Here is an 18,031-nt window from a genome sequence, read left to right as displayed (position 1 = left end):
CGTGCGGGTGCGTGCGTGCGAGGGGGTTGTTAACTAAAAGTGCTTTCTTGACTTATGGCTTTGATATTGCTTTCTTCCATCTCTCTGTGAAACCCTCGACTGTTGACCTGGTCTGGGTCTGGCATTCCCCTGCGCCCCTGCCCATTTCGACTCCTTGGCTCCTGGACCTCCACTGTGGGGGCCATCTGGCTGGAGCAGTGATCCTGCGTCCTGGCTGAGGGGAGCATCACTCGGCAGCTGTGAAAATACTGATGTCTGGGCCCCCAGAGGTTCTGAGTGAGGACCGGGTCACCAGCACTTCACAAAACAGCACCCGCGTGACGCAGCCTGCAGAGAGGGGAGAATCCCTGTCCGCCTAGAGCGTCTCTGCTGCAAGTCCGGCTCGTTGATGAGCAGCCACTTTTACAGTTGTCTGTGCATCAGAAACCCCAGGGGCCGGGCCTGTGTGCACAGGGTTCAGAGGCACTGGGGGATTGGGAAGCTGGTGTCCTGGAGGCCGACGCCCTGCTGAGGCCTGATGCTCCGCAGAGCCCGCCTCCTTCCACCCTTCACCCTGCTTTCGTCCCCGCTGAAACGTGCAGCGCCCAGCAGCCCTTGCACCAGCCTCCCTCCGTCCGCTCCTGGGGGGGGGGGGGCCAGGAGGCGCAGGAATTCACTTTCCTTGGTTGGCTCCTGGATAAGAGAATCCAAGAGAAAAACTCTCTTCTATTTCTGGACATTCACTTATTTTAACTCTGAGGGTGTGTTCCTCTTCGTTACTTAAAGTCTCTACTTCGGGGACATCCGTCTTCATATTTTTGATCTCCTTTGTCCTTGTATTTTTCTGTTGAATTCGGTCACTCTCTGTTAATTCCATTTCATTTTTGGAAGCTACTCCATCCTGTCCGCTGTGTTCTTTATGATTTAATGTCTGTTCTCTTGCTGTCGAAGTAACACCACCATTTCTCTCCTCCTTTGTTTCCTGATCCCTGTCAGCCTATTTCTGATGACTTTTCTCACCTCCCGTCCTCACCCCCTAACATCTGCATCTCTGATTGAGCTATTGTTTTATTAACAAAGCGACTGCTGTCTTCAAGTTCTTTGATTTCGTGGCTCCGTGTGTGGCCTTGATTCATCTGCTCCTTGGAAGGGTTCTCTGGCAAATGTGTTGTATGTACCGTGTGTTTCTCCTATTGCGTCTCTCATTTTATTTAGTGTAATTGTACAGACTTGGGGTCAGGGCCTCACCTGGGAAATGGCTCATGTTGGGGAGCAGCCTAGGATGTGTTCCAGCCTATCAGAATATTCTCCTCAGCCTCACCAACGCTGTGTGTGTGTGTGTGTGTGTGTGTGTGTGTGTGACAGAGCAAATGGGTGGAATGTTTCTCTCTTCCCAGAGAGGCAGCTGGCCATTCAGAATCTCCTCTCTACCCTCGAGAAAGTGCTGGCTCCCCAGGGCTGTGCACACCCAGCTCGCAGGCTTAGTCTGAGGTCTGAGGCCCCCTCTGTGGCAGTCTTCCCTGAGGGTCTTCACACTCCAGGTCCGGCCTTTGCTGCTCGGGGCTCTGTTTGCTGTAGGTTTGGGGCTTGAGGTGTCTACTAGTCTCATGGCAGTTCTCTGTCTTGTCCTTGGTGAGTGATTTCAGAAAGAATGGGGTTGTGAAACCTTTATTCTGTCAACACCCAAGCTAGCTGACATTTTGATATTTATTTTACAGAGCAACTTAGAGTCTTTGGTATTTTTCTTGAACAACTAAGTGTCTGCAGGAGCAGTTTAGAACAAACAAATAAGCACAAAACAACTTAAAAATGTCCAAAAAAGTTTACCCAGCTCTCTGCTTCCACTGGCCTCTCTGATCAGTGTGGCCAGCCAGGGCCATGGTGCTGCCGGTTCTCTGATCTGTTCAGCTCGTTGGTTTGGTGGCCACTCCTGCCGGCCAGGACTGCTAGGTGCTGGGGGCACAGCAGCGGCCAGCAGCCTTCCCAGCACTCGTGTGGTTTACAGTCTGGTTGAAAGCAAAAGTAGGACCGAGCACCAGGCCTCGGTCAGGTGCAACCTCGTTTATTTTTCACAGCAGCCAACTTAATAATTTTTTGAAGTACAGAAAAGAGCAGTGCCTCTCATAATTAACAAACTTGTATTTTCTCATTTTTGCCCTTATTTCTCCTAAAATAAGAGCAATCCAGATAAAGTGGAAGAGTAACTTGTGAGGGCCGGAGAGCTGGAGAGAGCAGGGCTGCGCCCGGCACCCAGGCGCCTCTGGGTGTGGAGGCTGCGTACTCTTACTTGGTAGAGAAAACTCCTGTTTCTGAGAGCACCAAGGAACACTTGCTGGAGCCTGGACAAGCTCAGGAGATGCTCTTACAGCCCTGAGGCTCCCTGAGAGTGGAATTTTCCAGCAGTGGTGCCTTCTTACCCTGGTGCTGGTTTTCACAGTAACCTGCACTTTCCCATCATGTGTTTGTGACCAACAGGCCCCTGTGAATACTCTCTGGTTACCCACAGTGGATAAGTGAGTCTGAGACCCACGGTCAGCCCTCTGTCAGTCCATCCTACGCTTGCGCATTCGCAGGCCTGTGCTGTGAACTGGCCTGCTCGCTAGGGTTGGTTTGAGGCCACCTCTGTCCTCGTGGTGAGTGAAGCCCGAGTCACCCACCAAGTGTGCACACGCCCGCTGAGCTGAAACACTAGGATGCCGTGCCCCAGTGTCCTTTCATGTCAACTGAGTGCCACATTTTTGAATGTTTGTGCTTTTTGTGGGTGACTTTGCTGGGAAGTGTTAGATGGGCTTGGTTCACCACAAGGTACAGTGCTGTCGGCATGAGCTCAATGCTAAGTAATGAGCACTGCATATTAAATGAAGTGTCTTCAAACAGAAATAGTTGGTCGAAAGTCTTGTCACCAGGGGCCTCTGGAACCTTGGTCTGTGTTCTCCCAAGAAGCAGCGTCTCTGTGTCTCTGATTCTGTGTTTAGGGCAGCGTCATAGGGCAGCGTTTTCACAAATAATCAGAATGGATGGTGTTTTTTTTTTCTTTTACAAAGTAAAGAAGTAATTTTTAAAACAAAGTCAAATTTGACTGTCTGTATGAGACTTGACTGAAACAGATCGACTATTGTATAGCACAGCACAGACCTCTTAGCCTTGTGTTTCGTGCTAGTTGGCTAAGTTGGCAGATTTTTCTTGAGTTCCTGCTTTGTGCCAGGATGTCAGTGAGCTGGTGCAGAGATGGCATCGGATTAAAGGCAGTCTCATCACTGGATGTTTCTGTGTACTTGTGGCACCAAGCCCAGTGAGTTCTCCTCAGAACAAGGATCTTCTCACTCTCACACCATATTTTTCTCATGAAAGAATAACTTTTCATAGCCAATAGTTCTAAACAGACGTTTTTCTCATAGCCAGAGGCAGGTCTACTTCCAGCTCTATGCGTGGAGACTGGAGATGTGATATACGCACCCCCGGGCAGTGCCAGGCTCACGGGAGCCGGGCCCCGGCCCGCAGAGCTCACGTGCGCGCGGCTGGCCAGGCCGCAGGCCGGAGCCCTCGTCCCGGCAGCGGGCAGCCGCACTGGCGCGGGGGGCAGGTCCACAGCTGGAGCGGCCCGGGGTGCCGGGTACGCCTTGAACGCACCTAAGGCAGAGCTCCCATGTTCCCACCAGAAACATGCAGGCCCAAAGCTGTGGTTTTATGGGATATTTATGGCTCCTGCCGTCCAGATGCCCGTTCCCCAGAAGCGATGCTGCCGGGCAGTGGGTGGGGCCACAGCCAGGCGAGGGAAGGGCATCCTCGGGTGGGGCAGCACGGCTGTTACCAGCAAATGCTGAACCCAGGCCACTCGTGTGATGGACCATGATGATCCTCGGAGGTAAAATGCTGGTCACTTTAGCAGTCGGAGGTTTTAGTGAACAAAATGCTTTAGGTACTGTCATAACAACGGAGAATTCTTTTCTGTGTTTTCCAAGCTTGTCACACACTCTTCTTGGATCCTCCTGTCACCCATGTGCTCAAGGGCAGTGGGTCTACGGTGCAGTGTTCCCCCACTTGTCTGGTGAGATCCGTAAACACGGAGTCGTTACTGCTCACTGTGCCCGCTGCCCGCCGTGGATGTGCCCATGGTGGATGTGCACAGGACTCATGCAGGGGCCTTCCTGCAGTCAGAGCCATAACGGATGGGCCAGGCTCTAAACTCCCTTTAAAGCTCATGCGATGTAGGGGGAGCTTTATGCTTTGTTTTTATATTCCTGCATGAAAAACTTACATTTCTGGTCATGAATATTTTCTAACATGCACGTAGAGAATAGTATAATCACCATGCATGTAGTCATGACTCAGATGTAATCTTCCGCCACATTTTTGTGAAGTGTTTTTTAAAGTAAACTGAGATCATAAAATTTCCCCCCGTAAACACTTCACTATACCTCTCCTAAAAATACATCATGAGAATAGTTACCCCACTACGCAGTTAGCGCAGAACACTGTCATTCTGGGGGATCCTACTGTAGATGCAGGTGAAGAGGAGTGTGGGGCCTGCCTTCCCAGTGGGGGTGAGGAGTCCACCTGAGGAGGTATTCCCAGCCGAGTAGTGCGGGCGAGCCCTGAGTCACCGCCCTGCCTGTTGCAGGGACACCCATCCTCATTGCCAGTCCGAGGCCTGAGGCAGGCACCGGGCTGCAGGCTGTGAGTACCTCAGTGGCTCAGCCACAGAACACCCCCTCTTTGAGGGGGGCTTTACCATAATCTTCGTTTTGCAGATGAGGAAACTGAGCTCTGCTGTGGCTAAGAGCAGCACAGCCAGTGTTTGTCCCCAGGGACTCTGCCTTGGGCTGGGACTTGTGGCCATCACAGACCACCTCTCAGGTTCTCTGTGACCACGGAAGGGCTGTGCCCACGGTGAGGTGCAGAAATGCTGCATGCCCTGTGATGAAGAGAGGAGGGAGCAAGGTCTTCACAGCACTAGGCCCTGGATTTGGTAGTCACTGTAGTTTCCTGGGTTTAGACCTCAAATTTGTTAAAGGCTGTGCATAAGAGAAAGAAGGATAGTAAGACGGTAAGGCCCACGGTGTCTCTGTAATTTGGGACAAGGTTTTGCTTTATTAATTAGCCTAGTAGAAAATAACACTAGATAGTATCTAATTGGGACATATCAAAGTTTGCTAACTGCATTGCATCGGGGGGAGTATGAAAAATGCGTACAGAAAGGGTGTGCACCGCGTGTCGGCGAGTGAGCTCGGGCCCTGGAGGCTGTGGTGCTCTTGTGACCGGCGGTGAAGCAGGGTAGACTGGACCCGAGCGCCTGGGGCGGCCTTGGAGTTGAGATGAGCAAGTGGGGTTCCTGTCTGGAAAAGACTGCAACCTCATTTCATCACTGACTCACTCATTTATTATTAACTTGACAAGTGTCTGTGGACCAGGTAGTCCGGTATGAAATGTTCCTTCCTTCGTTCATTCCTTTGTTCGTACATTTGACATGATTATGGACCATCTGTTATGGGATAATCGTGTCTGGAGCGCGCATTCGCTTTTTCATCTGTCAAGTATTATGGACCATGAGTTGTACAGTGATCATAACTCGACCTTTACCTGCAGAAGAGCAAGGGTGAGAATCGCGGCGGCTTCCCATCACACACAACACAGACCTGAGCTGAGCAGTGAAAGTGAAGGAAAGAAGCGCCAACCTACAGCCTGACATCCAGCTAAATCTTCCTTCAAAAATGAGGGAAAACTAAGACTTCCTTAGACAAACACTGAGAAAATGTATCACTAGCTGACTGGCCCGACAAAAAGTTATTCAGGCAGAAGGGAAATGATACAGGTCTGAAACGACAATCTACCTGAATTTCTCCAGAGAAGGCAAAAATGAAGGTACAATGAAATAGTTTATTTTTCTTAGTTTAAATTGATCTTAAAATATCAGTAAGTGGCGTGGGTGGGGCGTTGTCACAAAGGGCAGGAGGAAGGAACTGGAAACACTCTTCCATGAGGTACCTGCGCTGTGCGTGAAGCGGTAGAGTGTTACTTGAAAATGGAATTTAGGTTTAAAAATGTATATTGTAAACTCCAGGGCAGCCAATAAAAATTTTGAAAAGATATATCTCAGAAGATATAAAATGGAATCATATGAAATGTTTGATTAAAACCAGAGGAGGCAGAAAAAGGAACAAAGAACAAAGGCAATGAATAAAACAGTTACAAACATGGTAGATAGTAATCCCACTAAATCAATAAGGAGTTTAAATGTAAATTGTCTAAGACAACTGATTAAAACACAGAGCTTGTGAAAGTGAAAACAAGACCCAACTCTATGCTGTCTGCGAGAAACCCACTGTAAATGTAAAGACATCCGTAGATTAACAGGAAAGGTGTGGGAAAGTTCCTCCATCCGCGCCAACGCCCAACAGAAGGAAGGCGGGGCAGCTCTATTAATTTCACGCAAAGGGAGAGCATCGGTGGTGAAGAGGGGTGCTGCCTGACTATAAAGGGACAAAGGGGTCAGTTATGGGGGACATCATAATGGAGGCATAACAATATCCAAGGCAAACGCCGACAGGCCCAAACGAGAAAAGACTATTGTAACTGGAGGTTTCCCTTGCCCTCTGCCAGGAGTGGACAGATGAAGTGGTTGGAAAATCAGGGCCATCCAGGGGACCCCACAGACTGTCAGTCCACCTGACCTTGAAAATATTTAACCCAACAATAGGAATACACATTCCTGTAGCTCACGTGGTGTGTTCACCAAGATAGAGCACATTCTTGGAAAACATACCTAAATAAATGAATGAAAAGTGATACAAATCATGTTCTCAGAATACAATGGGATTAAACTAGAAATGAGTAACAGAAAGATAGCTGTGAAGTCTCCAAATATTTGGAAATTAAACAATTTCCAATTATAATAAATACTCTGTGGGTCAAAGAAGTCTGAAGAGAAGTTTAAAAATATTTTGAACTGAATAGGTATGAAAATACAGCTTATCAAAATGTATGGGATGCAGCCAAAGCAGTGTGTAGAAGGAAATTTATAGCATTAAGCACATATATTAGACAAAAGTTATAAAATCAATAACCTGTGCCTCCACCTTAGACAGCTACCAAAGAAAAATGCAAAATGAGCCTAAAACAACAAGAAGAAATAAAATAATTAAAAGTATAGCAAAAACCGTCAAGATTGAAAACAGGAAAAACAATAGAAAAAAATGAAAAAACCCAAAGTTGGTTCTTTGAAAAGATCAATAAAACTAATAACCCTTTAGCCAAAGTAAACAGGAAAAAAAAAGAGAAGACACAAATTACCAATATCAGAAATAAAAGAGAGGTCATCATTCCTGATCCTGTGGACATCAGAAGGACAATAACAGGACACTGTGGACAGTTCTGTCCTCACAAATGTAATAACTTAGGAGAAACAGACTCATTCCTGAAGGGTACAAACTACCAAACTCACAGAGGAAAAGTAGCCTGAATAACTCTGTCTTTTCACTTTAAATCAGTAATTAATAACCTCCTCCCCAAAGCACAGTGCTCACAGGGTTTCATCAGTGAGCTGTACGATACATTTAAGGAGGCAATTATACCAATTTTCAACAATTTTTACTTCCGTAAAATAGAAGCAGAGGGATGGAAGCGTGAGTCTGACTCACACGTAGATGTATCAGAAGCAGAGGGAGGCGTAGAGAAGCACTTTGGGTGTGTGCACATGTACAGGTCAGGCACACACACATACATCCCCTTGCTCTGTCGTCTGAGAGGGCCTAGAATGATGACACCCTCGTGTCAGTGAGCACACCTAGCACCCAGATTTGGTTTCTGATACCACTGTTAATTAAAAGGATTGAGAAAGGAGAGATTCTGGGACTGGAGCAGTAAATATACAAGATGCACCGGGAGAGTCCTGAGTGACAGAAGTAAGGGAGTGCCCAAAACCAAAGGGGACAAGCCCCCCGGGCTGGAGCCACATCACAGGGACACGGGAGCCGCAGGAATGCCCCACGGTGGACCCGGGACCACCAGAGCAATAAAATAAAGTGCTGTTGCACTGTAGCCTACTGTGTGAGATAAATACCCTGGCATTCCTCTTTGATAAGTGATGACTGACTGACTGACTGAGGGGACAGATAAACCTACGGCCCTGGAGAATTCCAGATAACGGAGGACAATTCACACTCAACTCACCTCTCCTCTCCCCCAGGGCGGGCGGCGCAGGGCCTTCCTTCCAGACAGGGCGGAGGACAGGGGACGGGGTGGGGAAGGAACGTCCCAGTGGAGACCAGACAGGCACCACCGCTGCCGGGGTCGCGGTCAGCATCCACTGTGACGAGCCGTGCCGACGGCAAGCACCTCGATACCATGTGAGGACAATGACCCTTCACTTCCATCACCTTCCTCCCCAAACACATACCCCAGCAACCAGGAGGAAAACGTCAGGCAGACTCCAGTGAGGGACGTGCCCAACCCTGACGAGTGCTCATGAGAAACGCGGAGAGTCTAAACCCTGCCGCAGTCACAGGGCCTGGGAGGCACAGCTGCGGCATGTAATACGACATCTGGGTGGGGTCCTGGAGCAGAAAAAACAGACATCAGGTGACAACAAAGGCAATCACAGAACGTTATAAAGTGTGGGTCTTAGTTAATAGTGATCTGTCACTGCCGGCTCACTAATTTTAAGAAGTGTAGCGTAATAGCAGCATAAGATGTTAATAATAGGGAAGCCGCATCTGGGGTCTATGGAGACCCTGTACTATCTTTGCAATTTTCCCGTAACTCTAAATACATCCTAAAATTAGAAGTTAACTTGAAGAGTAGAGATGGAGCAATGTCATCTCTGCCCTGTCGTGGAGACAGCCGTTCACCAGCAATCACAAACATCCAAGTAAAGTAAACTAAAATCAAGCCAGAGCTGTGGTCAGTGCTGCCAGAGAAAGGCACAGGGAGCCCTGCAGGGGCTGGACAGCCTGGGAGCATCGAGCTGCTGTGCAGAGAACGCGCAGTGGGGGTGAGATCTGAGGACGAGCTGTGCGGGGCGTGGGGGTGGGGGTGGGGTGGGCAGGTTTCTCCCTAGGTCGGGGTGGGGTGGGCTCGGTGGGTCCTTAGCAGAGAAGTGGTGTGACCAGCTTTGTTTGAAGAGTGAAGGTGGTTGAAAGGTTGGAAGGTAAGATGAGTGGGACGGTGATGTTACTCCCAGGGCTGAGTTGGAAGGAGCTACCTAGGAGGACCCGCATGCCTGTATCCTGCAGGCACGCGGCTGGCACTCTTCTGTCCGAGTTCTCAGACATGGCCTTGTGAGAGCAGGTTGCTGGGCTCCACTCCCAGAGCCTCTGATTCTGCAAGTCAGGGTGGGGCCCTGAGCGCTTCCAGTCCCTGCAGGTTCCTGGGGATGCTGATGTAGCCGGTGCCAGGGCTGTGCATTGAGGACAACTACTGTAAGGCGACAGGCAGGGGCTCCAGTGTGGCTGGGAAGCCTGAGCTTGCACCTGGTGTGCTGGTCGAGGTGCCTCTTCACTGAGCCTTCCAGGCTGTCACCAAGGCGGGCACTGGCCTCCAGGCTGCCTCTGCCCCCTCCACCTGCGAGTCCTTCGGGAGGTGACCGCCCATCTTGAGCCCGATGTTGTCTGTGAATTTGGAAGAACAGTAGCTGTACTTTCACGGGGTGGTGAAGGTGGACACTGTGAGAGTGAGCACTCATGGAATGGTGCGTGGCCTTCCTTGTTGCCTTCAGCCCCATCATTCTCAGGGCCATCCTAACCAGCACTGAAGATGTGTGCCTGACCTCTTTAGGGTCAAGTTTATTATCTGTAAAATGCAATGCTTTCATCCTAGAGCTGTCACTTTTCAGGCATGGGGTGCAGGTTGGCTCTTGTTAGTTTTTGGAACAAGTCCCCTCACTGCACCCTGGTAAACCTACCCACAGGACTCCTCCAATTTCCTGTGTCCAGAGATGGTTCCTCTCCAGTGACATTTCCTCACTTGTGTGGAATGAAGCCTGGCTGGCCTTCTCCTGGCTGCTTTTCCAAGTGTGGAAGATGACAGAGCTGGAGTAAGAGACTTGAGGGCTTGCTCGCTGTGGAGTATGCAAGTGTGTTAGATGCTTGAGAAGCACTTCTGGACTCAGCCTGAGGGACGTGGCCAGGAGCCCTCTGCAGAGGGGTGCCTCCTGCTGCTCCCCTGAGAAACTGTGTGCCTGGAGACCTGGCCCAGGCTCAGAGAGAGCTTGCCCATCGCCACCCCAGCTTCACCAGTCCCGCTGAAAGTCAGCAGCCTGAGGTCACAGAGAGGCCTTGGTAGGATTGCTCTCCTATTTGGAATTTGATATTACAATGTCCTAGGGCTTTTTAAAAATATGAAATAAGGAAAAAAATGTTGGCATGCCCCACCTAGCAGCCTGAGACCCAGTTCACCTGGTAAGAACACTGGGCGAGGGCACGCGGAGCCCTCAGCATGCTCCTCGACTCGCGCCTACCCGCCTTGCTTCATCTTACCGCGCAGCTAGGAGCCCTTGGAGCGGGAGATCTGCTCGGCTGCTTCCTGGCCAGCTTTGCGCGCGGACGGGGGAGGCCTCTTCCCCGCTGACACGCGTGCGCAGTGGGAAGTGCTCCAGCTTGTGGGGCCCGGCCGCTGCTTCCTCTCTGTTCCCACTGTCCTCCTGTAAGCCCTTCTGTCTGCTTGGTGGGCTGTTTCCTTCCCAGGCTCCATGCTGTCCTGGGTCCTGATCTGGGCCTGCATTTGGGTCAAATATATAGGAACCAGGTAAATCCAGAACCGTGAGCCCCGTGGGAAGGACACTCACGTCTCAGCAGGCTTACGTCTGTGCTCCTGGGTTCTCCCCTGTGCAGCCGGCATGCCCCTGCTAGCTCCTGCCTGCAGCGCGGGGGTCATCCCTTTGCCACCTTAGTTCTTGCCTGCACTTACCACTTGGCCAAGCCATCTTTCTCTCCTTCATATAGCCTTTGCCACCTACTTAAGCACTGGGTATATTTATGTCACCAGTTCATGAAATCTAAGGACACTGTCATGAGCTCCTGTGATATTCTGCATTGAGTCACCCCCAGTTATTCTTTAACTGATTAGAAAAAGTGATAGTGATTTTTTATGCCTATGTTCAGTGAAACTTTCTGTAGATGTCTTCCTCTGCAGGCACCTGTCCTTTTGTGTAGAGCAGGAGGTGTGCTCTCTGCAGCAGGCAAGGGGGCCCTGCAGTCGTGCGGGTGAGGGGAGGGCTGGCACGGAAAACCGTGCCGAGACTGGCGACCTCAGCAGAGCGCCTGCGGACCAGCCTGAAGGCTCTCGTCTCAGAGGGGCCCAGGCTCTCCGTGGAGCCTCTGACCTCTGAGAGGGAGGGTCCTGGGCCGGACCTGGGAGCTCAGCCACCTCCCGCCTGTCCATCTTCCCCATGGGTCTGCCCAGATGAAGAGAAGCTGTTTCCGTGGGTATTCTCTCGTGTATTATTTTCTCTCTCATTTTGATCTTTCCCCAGAGGAGCGTGAGCAATGAGGTGGCTTTCAGGACACAGTGGCCGGGTGACATTCATTGGGGAGATATCCTTGGACCCACTTGGGGTCAACGCCACCTCAGCCCAGTGGATGCACCCCCACCCTCCACTTCTGCTCAGGACGGACATTACCCCTGGCTGGGTGGCTCTGAGGGTTGAAGCATTGGCCTGTGCACCTGCAGGTGGGGGGTTTGATTCCCAGATGGGTCACATAAGGCAGGCAACCATTCCATGTTTCTCTCACACATGGATCTTTCTCTCTGTCTCTCTCCCCCTTCTCTGGGTGAGGATTTGAAAAAATAAAGAGGGACATTTCCAAGTGACACCTAGGAGGGACCTTGATTCATTCATCATTCACTAAGCCCAGCGCTCTTTTTAATAGCCAATCGCCTCATGAGGTGCAGGCCCATGTGGGGGGGCCTGGGGGAGGTGCCGTGCAGAGAGAGCCTCTCTTCCCAGTGCGGTCAGAGCTCAGTTTGCTCTGGGTTCACTTCTCTGAAACTGACCAGCGGCCCCGACCAGCCCGGGCAGAACCCTCTCTCTAGGCCGGCTCTTTCCTCTTTCGTATGCAAACCGATTGAACCCACAGAGCATGTTTTTTCTTTTCCCCAGGGCCTGCCTGACACTTAGTTTTTTTCAGCTTCAAGCTGCAGAGGAAATTTCCAGGCAAATTTTATCAAGGCTGCTTTGCATCAAGGTGGTGTGTGGCTTTGGGCATGAGCAGCTCAGATAGCTTTTGCATTTTCTTAATTTGGTTCACAAACATGGTAGGCCATGGCAGAAGTTGACCCTAGATGTTTTTCCCCCAGAGCACCATCCATGTCTCCCACTGTCACCTCAGTCACATCATATGGGAGGGCCTGTGGTGGGCGATGTGAACGCGGCCAGCAGCCGCCTTACTGTGTTGAGCGTGTGGGAAATGCTCCCTGCAGGAAGTAGAAGGGACTGCACCCTGTGGTTCCGTGGGTCTCGGGAAAAGCAGAAGCCTTGAGTCCTAGGTCTGGGCCTCTGCGAACCAGGACAGACAGGGTTTAAAAAAGAAGTACAAAGGCGGGCTGCCTCTTCTGGCTCCATGCCAAGGTTAAAAGCCCTGAAATGAACACAGATTTAGGGAGCAAGAATACTGCCTTTCAAACAGTCTTACCCCGAGGCAAGTGGCGTGTCCTCCTAGATGAGGCTGCGTCCATTTAGGAGGGGGGAGAGCAGAAAAGTATTTATAGTTGACTCTCACTATTCATGAAATTATTTACAAACTCACCTTCACCCTAATGTATATTTGAAACCCCAAGTGAATGCTCACTGTACTTGTCCGGTCATTTATGGACATGCACAGGGGAGGGGAAAATCTGCATCACCCACAGGGACATTCCCAGCTGAGGCTGAGGGAAGTGACTCGCTGCCTTCTCTTCTCAGCTCACACCACACGTAAGTGTCCTGTTCATGGTCTTTCTGGCATTTGTTGTGCTTTTTGTTGACTTGCTGTTTGAATAGCCCAAGCATAGCACTGAGTGTGGTCTAGCGATGGAGAGTGTAGGGAGACTGGGACAGCCTCAGGGAGGAGACATTCGGGTTAGGTCAGCTGTGATCCGCTGTGCGGGGAGGCTGAGAGGCCTCAGGGAGGGGACACATGGTTAGGTCAGCTGTGATCTCCTGTGCGGGGAGGCTGAGAGGCCTCAGGGAGGGGACACATGGTTAGGTCAGCTGTGATCTCCTGTGCGGGGAGGCTGAGAGGCCTCAGGGAGGGGACACATGGTTAGGTCAGCTGTGATCCGCTGTGTGGGGAGGCTGAGAGGCCTCAGGGAGGGGACACATGGTTAGGTCAGCTGTGATCTCCTGTGCGGGGAGGCTGAGAGGCCTCAGGGAGGGGACACATGGTTAGGTCAGCTGTGATCTCCTGTGCGGGGAGGCTGAGAGGCCTCAGGGAGGGGACACATAGTTAGGTCAGCTGTGATCCGCTGTGTGGGGAGGCTGAGAGGCCTCAGGGAGGGGACACATGGTTAGGTCAGCTGTGATCTCCTGTGCGGGGAGGCTGAGAGGCCTCAGGGAGGGGACACATGGTTAGGTCAGCTGTGATCTCCTGTGCGGGGAGGCTGAGAGGCCTCAGGGAGGGGACACATGGTTAGGTCAGCTGTGATCCGCTGTGTGGGGAGGCTAAGAGGCCTCAGGGAGGGGACACATGGTTAGGTCAGCTGTGATCTCCTGTGCAGGATGGCTGAGAGGCCTCAGGGAGGGGACACATGGTTAGGTCAGCTGTGATCTCCTGTGCGGGACGGCTGAGAGGCCTCAGGGAGGGGACACATGGTTAGGTCAGCTTCACTCGGTGATAACCTGCAGCACTGTTGGCCCTGAGCTCAGCGTGACTAAGTCAACAACATGTATGAAGTAAGTTTATTTAATACAGGAGCACGTAAAACAAGGCTGTATATTGATCGGCTGACTAAAATGTCATGACCTGAGCAGTGACACTGAGTGGGGGAGGCTGCGTGAGAGAGGAGCAGAGCTGGGAGCAGGCAGCCAAAGGCCTCAGGGAAGCAGAACTGAAAGTCCTGTGCACCCTGGGGGCAGCTGAGGATCAGGGCTGCGGGAGCAGAGGCAGGGCCTCGGCTGAGAAAGTTTCTCTGTCAGGCGCACCCTCCCAGGTTGGAACAGGCCCTGGAGCTGGGAGCCTCAGGGACTGGGCCAGTGTGCTCCAGGCTTGTCGACTCCGGCACCATGCTCTCCGCTTGGGCAAAGCAGCCCTGCACGTGGAGAGTTTGTGCTGCAGATGCCCCGTGTTTTCACTGTAGAAACGCTGAAGAGGAGACGTCTGTGGGCCTCCACTTTCAGGTGTTTTGTAAGCACCTGGGCGGCCCCCCAATGTTGAGGGTGCGGTCGACACTCCAGACCTTGGGGCTTACATTTAGGGCCAGAGGGCAGGCTTGTGTGGAACAGTGAAGGAAATGCACACTTTGGTGAGATAAAAAATAAACGAGGGCATGAAACTGCCTCAGACACGGTCCTCGGCATGCACCTCTGAGGTGACAGGAGCTGAGACCACAGGCCCAAGAAGGAGAAACCGGTCAGGTCTGAGGGAGGCAGCTGGGTCAGGCAAGGCCCTCCACGCCAGGACAGGAAGGAGGGCAGGAGGGCTGGACATGAGAGTGTGGGCATAGGTGGGCAGGACGTGGAAGGGGCTCAGACCAAACCATATAGGGTTCGAGGAGGGTTTGGGCGTGACAGGGCTGGGAGATGGCTTGCCAGCCTCACACTGCCTGAGGTGCAAGGAATGCACGAGGAGGGCTGGCAGAGGGAGACCTGGGTAAAACTTCAGCCTCAGAGTGGCATCAGGGAGACGAAGCCAGGGCTTTGGGGTGCATGTTGGAGAAAAGCTGGAGAGAGGTCCCTGGAGACAGCTGGGTCCGCCTCCTTCTAGGCCCCCAGCCCTGCAGCGTGGCCCCTGCCGGAGCTCAGGCTTCCTGAGGGAGCCCTTCCTGGGATGGTCTCATCCCATAGAAACGTCTCTTCTGACTCGGGCTGCACACTGGGGCTGGGTGCAGAGTGAGCAGAACGGAGCCAGGCAGGGGAGTGGGCGGCACAGAGGGAGACGGACCCACTGAGGCGGGCGCTGCCGGGCAACCAAGCAAGCTCGGCCGAGGGGTGACCTCAGACGCGGCCACGGGGGCGTGGGTGACACTGGGAAGAGCAGAGGATGGGCAGAGGACAGAGGGTGGAGGGGCAGAGGCGGGCGGTGGTTTCAGCAGCAGATGCACAGGAAGTCAGCAAGTTTTCTCTCCCCTCTCAGGGTGTATGATCACATGTGTGCTCATAGAACTTTAAAGACAAAACGGACTCTCTGTTCCCCTTATTTTGAAATTGGCTTTCATGTAATCCCAACTCTCTTTGACCACCCGCACGGGCAGGAATGTTCAGCGGCCGGGATAGGCAGGGAGCTGCTCTCCGCTGGGGGCCCCAGGCCAGGGTCAGGCCAGCAGTGAATTGGGTGCGTTAAAGGGCCAGGCCTGTGGAGAAATGCGCGGAGGAGAATGGGACAGGGAGCATGCGGGCCCCCAGGCATCGCAGGCCGACTTCATGCCACAAATATCTTTATGACGAAATGTACATTTAACCTGCATCATAAAAAGGCCCCGGAGAGCAGGCGATGCTGCGGTGTGCGGCGGGGCTCACCCCACAGTGACCCGAGGCCTCGCCTCACTGACGACTGCCTGCCCGCGCAGATGGCCCTCGTCCGGCTCTCAGTGTTGAGCCTCTGAGCAAAGTGGTTCCACACGGGGAGAAGTAGCGAGTGTGGAGGGACAGAGAAACAGGCAGTGCGTCCTAGGCACTGTGAACAGAAAGCATCCCGGTGGGAGCCTGAGCCGCAGGCTTTCCCACGGTCCAAGGAGAAGGCAGGTTTAGTGGTGCTGTCAGCAAGCACCAGTTGCTGGCCTAGTTGACGGGCACCAAGGAGAGTGCACAGCAGGAGGCCGCTGTCTGAACCTGTCCCAACAGTGGCAGGAGCTGTCGAGGTCACAGCTGTGTCCCAATGAAAGCTGAGCTACAGAGCAGAGGCAAACCCTGGACTCGCCACAGCGAGCAAGAGCTAATGTGTACAAAACAGGGCTGAGAACAGCAGGGTGGCAACAGGCTCCTGTGGACAGTGGCTGAAACGGAGGAGGTGACCGTCCCCATCACCACGGTCTGTGTTGTAGAAAGGAGGTTGGACACCAGAAGGCCTGGTGGGCACGTGGGAGCCAGTTCTGAGAAGACCTGAATAGGTATCACAGGGGTTGTTCATCCCCCAAGTCAAAGAGCCCAAGAAAGTGCCCTGAGCTGTAATAACCCAGGTCTACTATCCAAACCTCCACCAACACGCAGGTGTCGCCTTCAGCTCGGGCGTCACCCCAGCAGCCCTACCGCCAGCGCAGCCAGAGTGTCACCTCCCAGCTACGCCAAGAGGTGCCGCTGCTGGAGATGACAGAGGGTTCCCTGGGAGCGTACAGAGTGCCCCATGAGCCTGGGGTCAGGCCCTGGCAAGCTGCCTTGTCCGGCCTGTCTCACCTCGATTTGCTCTGGTGTGGCGCTCACAGCAGGGCCAGCACCAACTATTAGTGACAAACTGGTGAATTTAACAAGTGATAGTTGTGTTAGGATTTATAGAACTTAAAAAGTATTTGTTAGCACTTAAAATATTGTTCTTGAAGACCTACGGTTTTAGTTGAGGCTCATGGTGGCGGCAGCCATGTCAAGGGTGCCTCTGAGGCAGGTCTCTAAGGCGGTGCCCCTGCCAACCCCCTAGCACAGTGAGCAAGAGCCAGGATCTGGAGAGGTAGCTGTGGCCGGGGGGACTGGGCCTGCTGAATGAGGCTGACAGGCATGGAGGGCAGAGGTGGGAGGGACAGGGCCATGCTGCGGAAGGTTGTGGGGCCGCAGGTGAGTGGGGGGGTGACAGGACGGGAAGGCGCGGCCAGCAGCCGGCAGGCCTGCTTGCAGCCTTGCAGCTGGGGTGATGTGGCCCAACCATACAGGTAGTGGGTATGGAGAGAATGGGCTCACACTTAAGACATTTGCCACACAAGCCTGAGAGAGCACCGTCTTCAGAAGGAGGCGGTGTCAGGACAGCACCTGCGCGAGGAAGGCTCAGGCCTGGTGGACATCTCAGCCGCAGGCGCTGTCAGGGACCGGCCTCAGCATCACCGAGACCGTGGGCCCGTGGCCCTGCAGGCCCTGCATTTTCCGAGTTCAGGTGATGTGCACACGTGTGGAAGTTTGAGAAGCGCTGGGCGGCAGGAGAGTCAGGATGCAGCGGGGCTCACGGCGAGGAGGGTGGCTGAGGCCTCAGGAGGCCAGTGCAGGGGCCGAGTGGAGTGCGGGGAAGGCGCCAGCGCCCAGGGCCTCGCTGCGGAGGGCCAGGGCCCACCCACAATGCAGGCACCGGCGGAGGATCTGCCAGAGCAGCAGCAGCAGGAGGGAGCAGAAGAGCAGCCAGGCTGCCGACAGGCGTGCGGCTGACTCCCGCCCCGTGTCTGGGGTGCGTCTCCTCACTGGTGCCCTGAGCCTGAGGTGCGCGTGCTGAGGAGTGAAGTTTCAGAAACCAGACAGAGGACGACAGTCAGCGAGTCAGATGCTAGAAGCAAGCGGGAAAATTATGTACCTGTCTAATCAAATTACAATAAGCCCGTTGTTGTTAGGGGCTCCCTGGGGAGGCTGGTCGGCCCTGTAGCCTGGCAAAGTCTGTTGCCCCTGCTGGCCGCTTGCTTCCTCTCCAGCCGCCTGCCCGTGGTGACGCAGGTTCCCGGAGGCTGTTTCGCAGTATTCTGTGTCGGTGTGCGTGTTAGTGTGTGCGTGTGTGTTGCTGTCTGTGTTTCTCTGTGTCTGTGTGTCAGTGTCTGTGTCCCTGTGTGTCTGTGTGTATGCGTGCCTGTGTCTGTGTTTGTGTCAGGGTCTGTGTGTCTGCGTGTGTCTGTGTTTGCGTGTCAGGGCCTGTGTGTCTGCGTGTGTCTGTGTTTGCGTGTCAGGGTCTGTGTGTCTGCGTGTGTCTGTGTTTGCGTGTCAGGGTCTGTGTGTCTGCGTGTGTCTGTGTTTGCGTGTCAG

The sequence above is a fragment of the Miniopterus natalensis genome, chromosome 12 (assembly GCF_054644295.1).
Source record: "Miniopterus natalensis isolate mMinNat1 chromosome 12, mMinNat1.hap1, whole genome shotgun sequence".
In the NCBI taxonomy this organism is placed as follows: domain Eukaryota; kingdom Metazoa; phylum Chordata; class Mammalia; order Chiroptera; family Miniopteridae; genus Miniopterus; species Miniopterus natalensis.
This window is presented reverse-complemented; position numbering follows the sequence as displayed.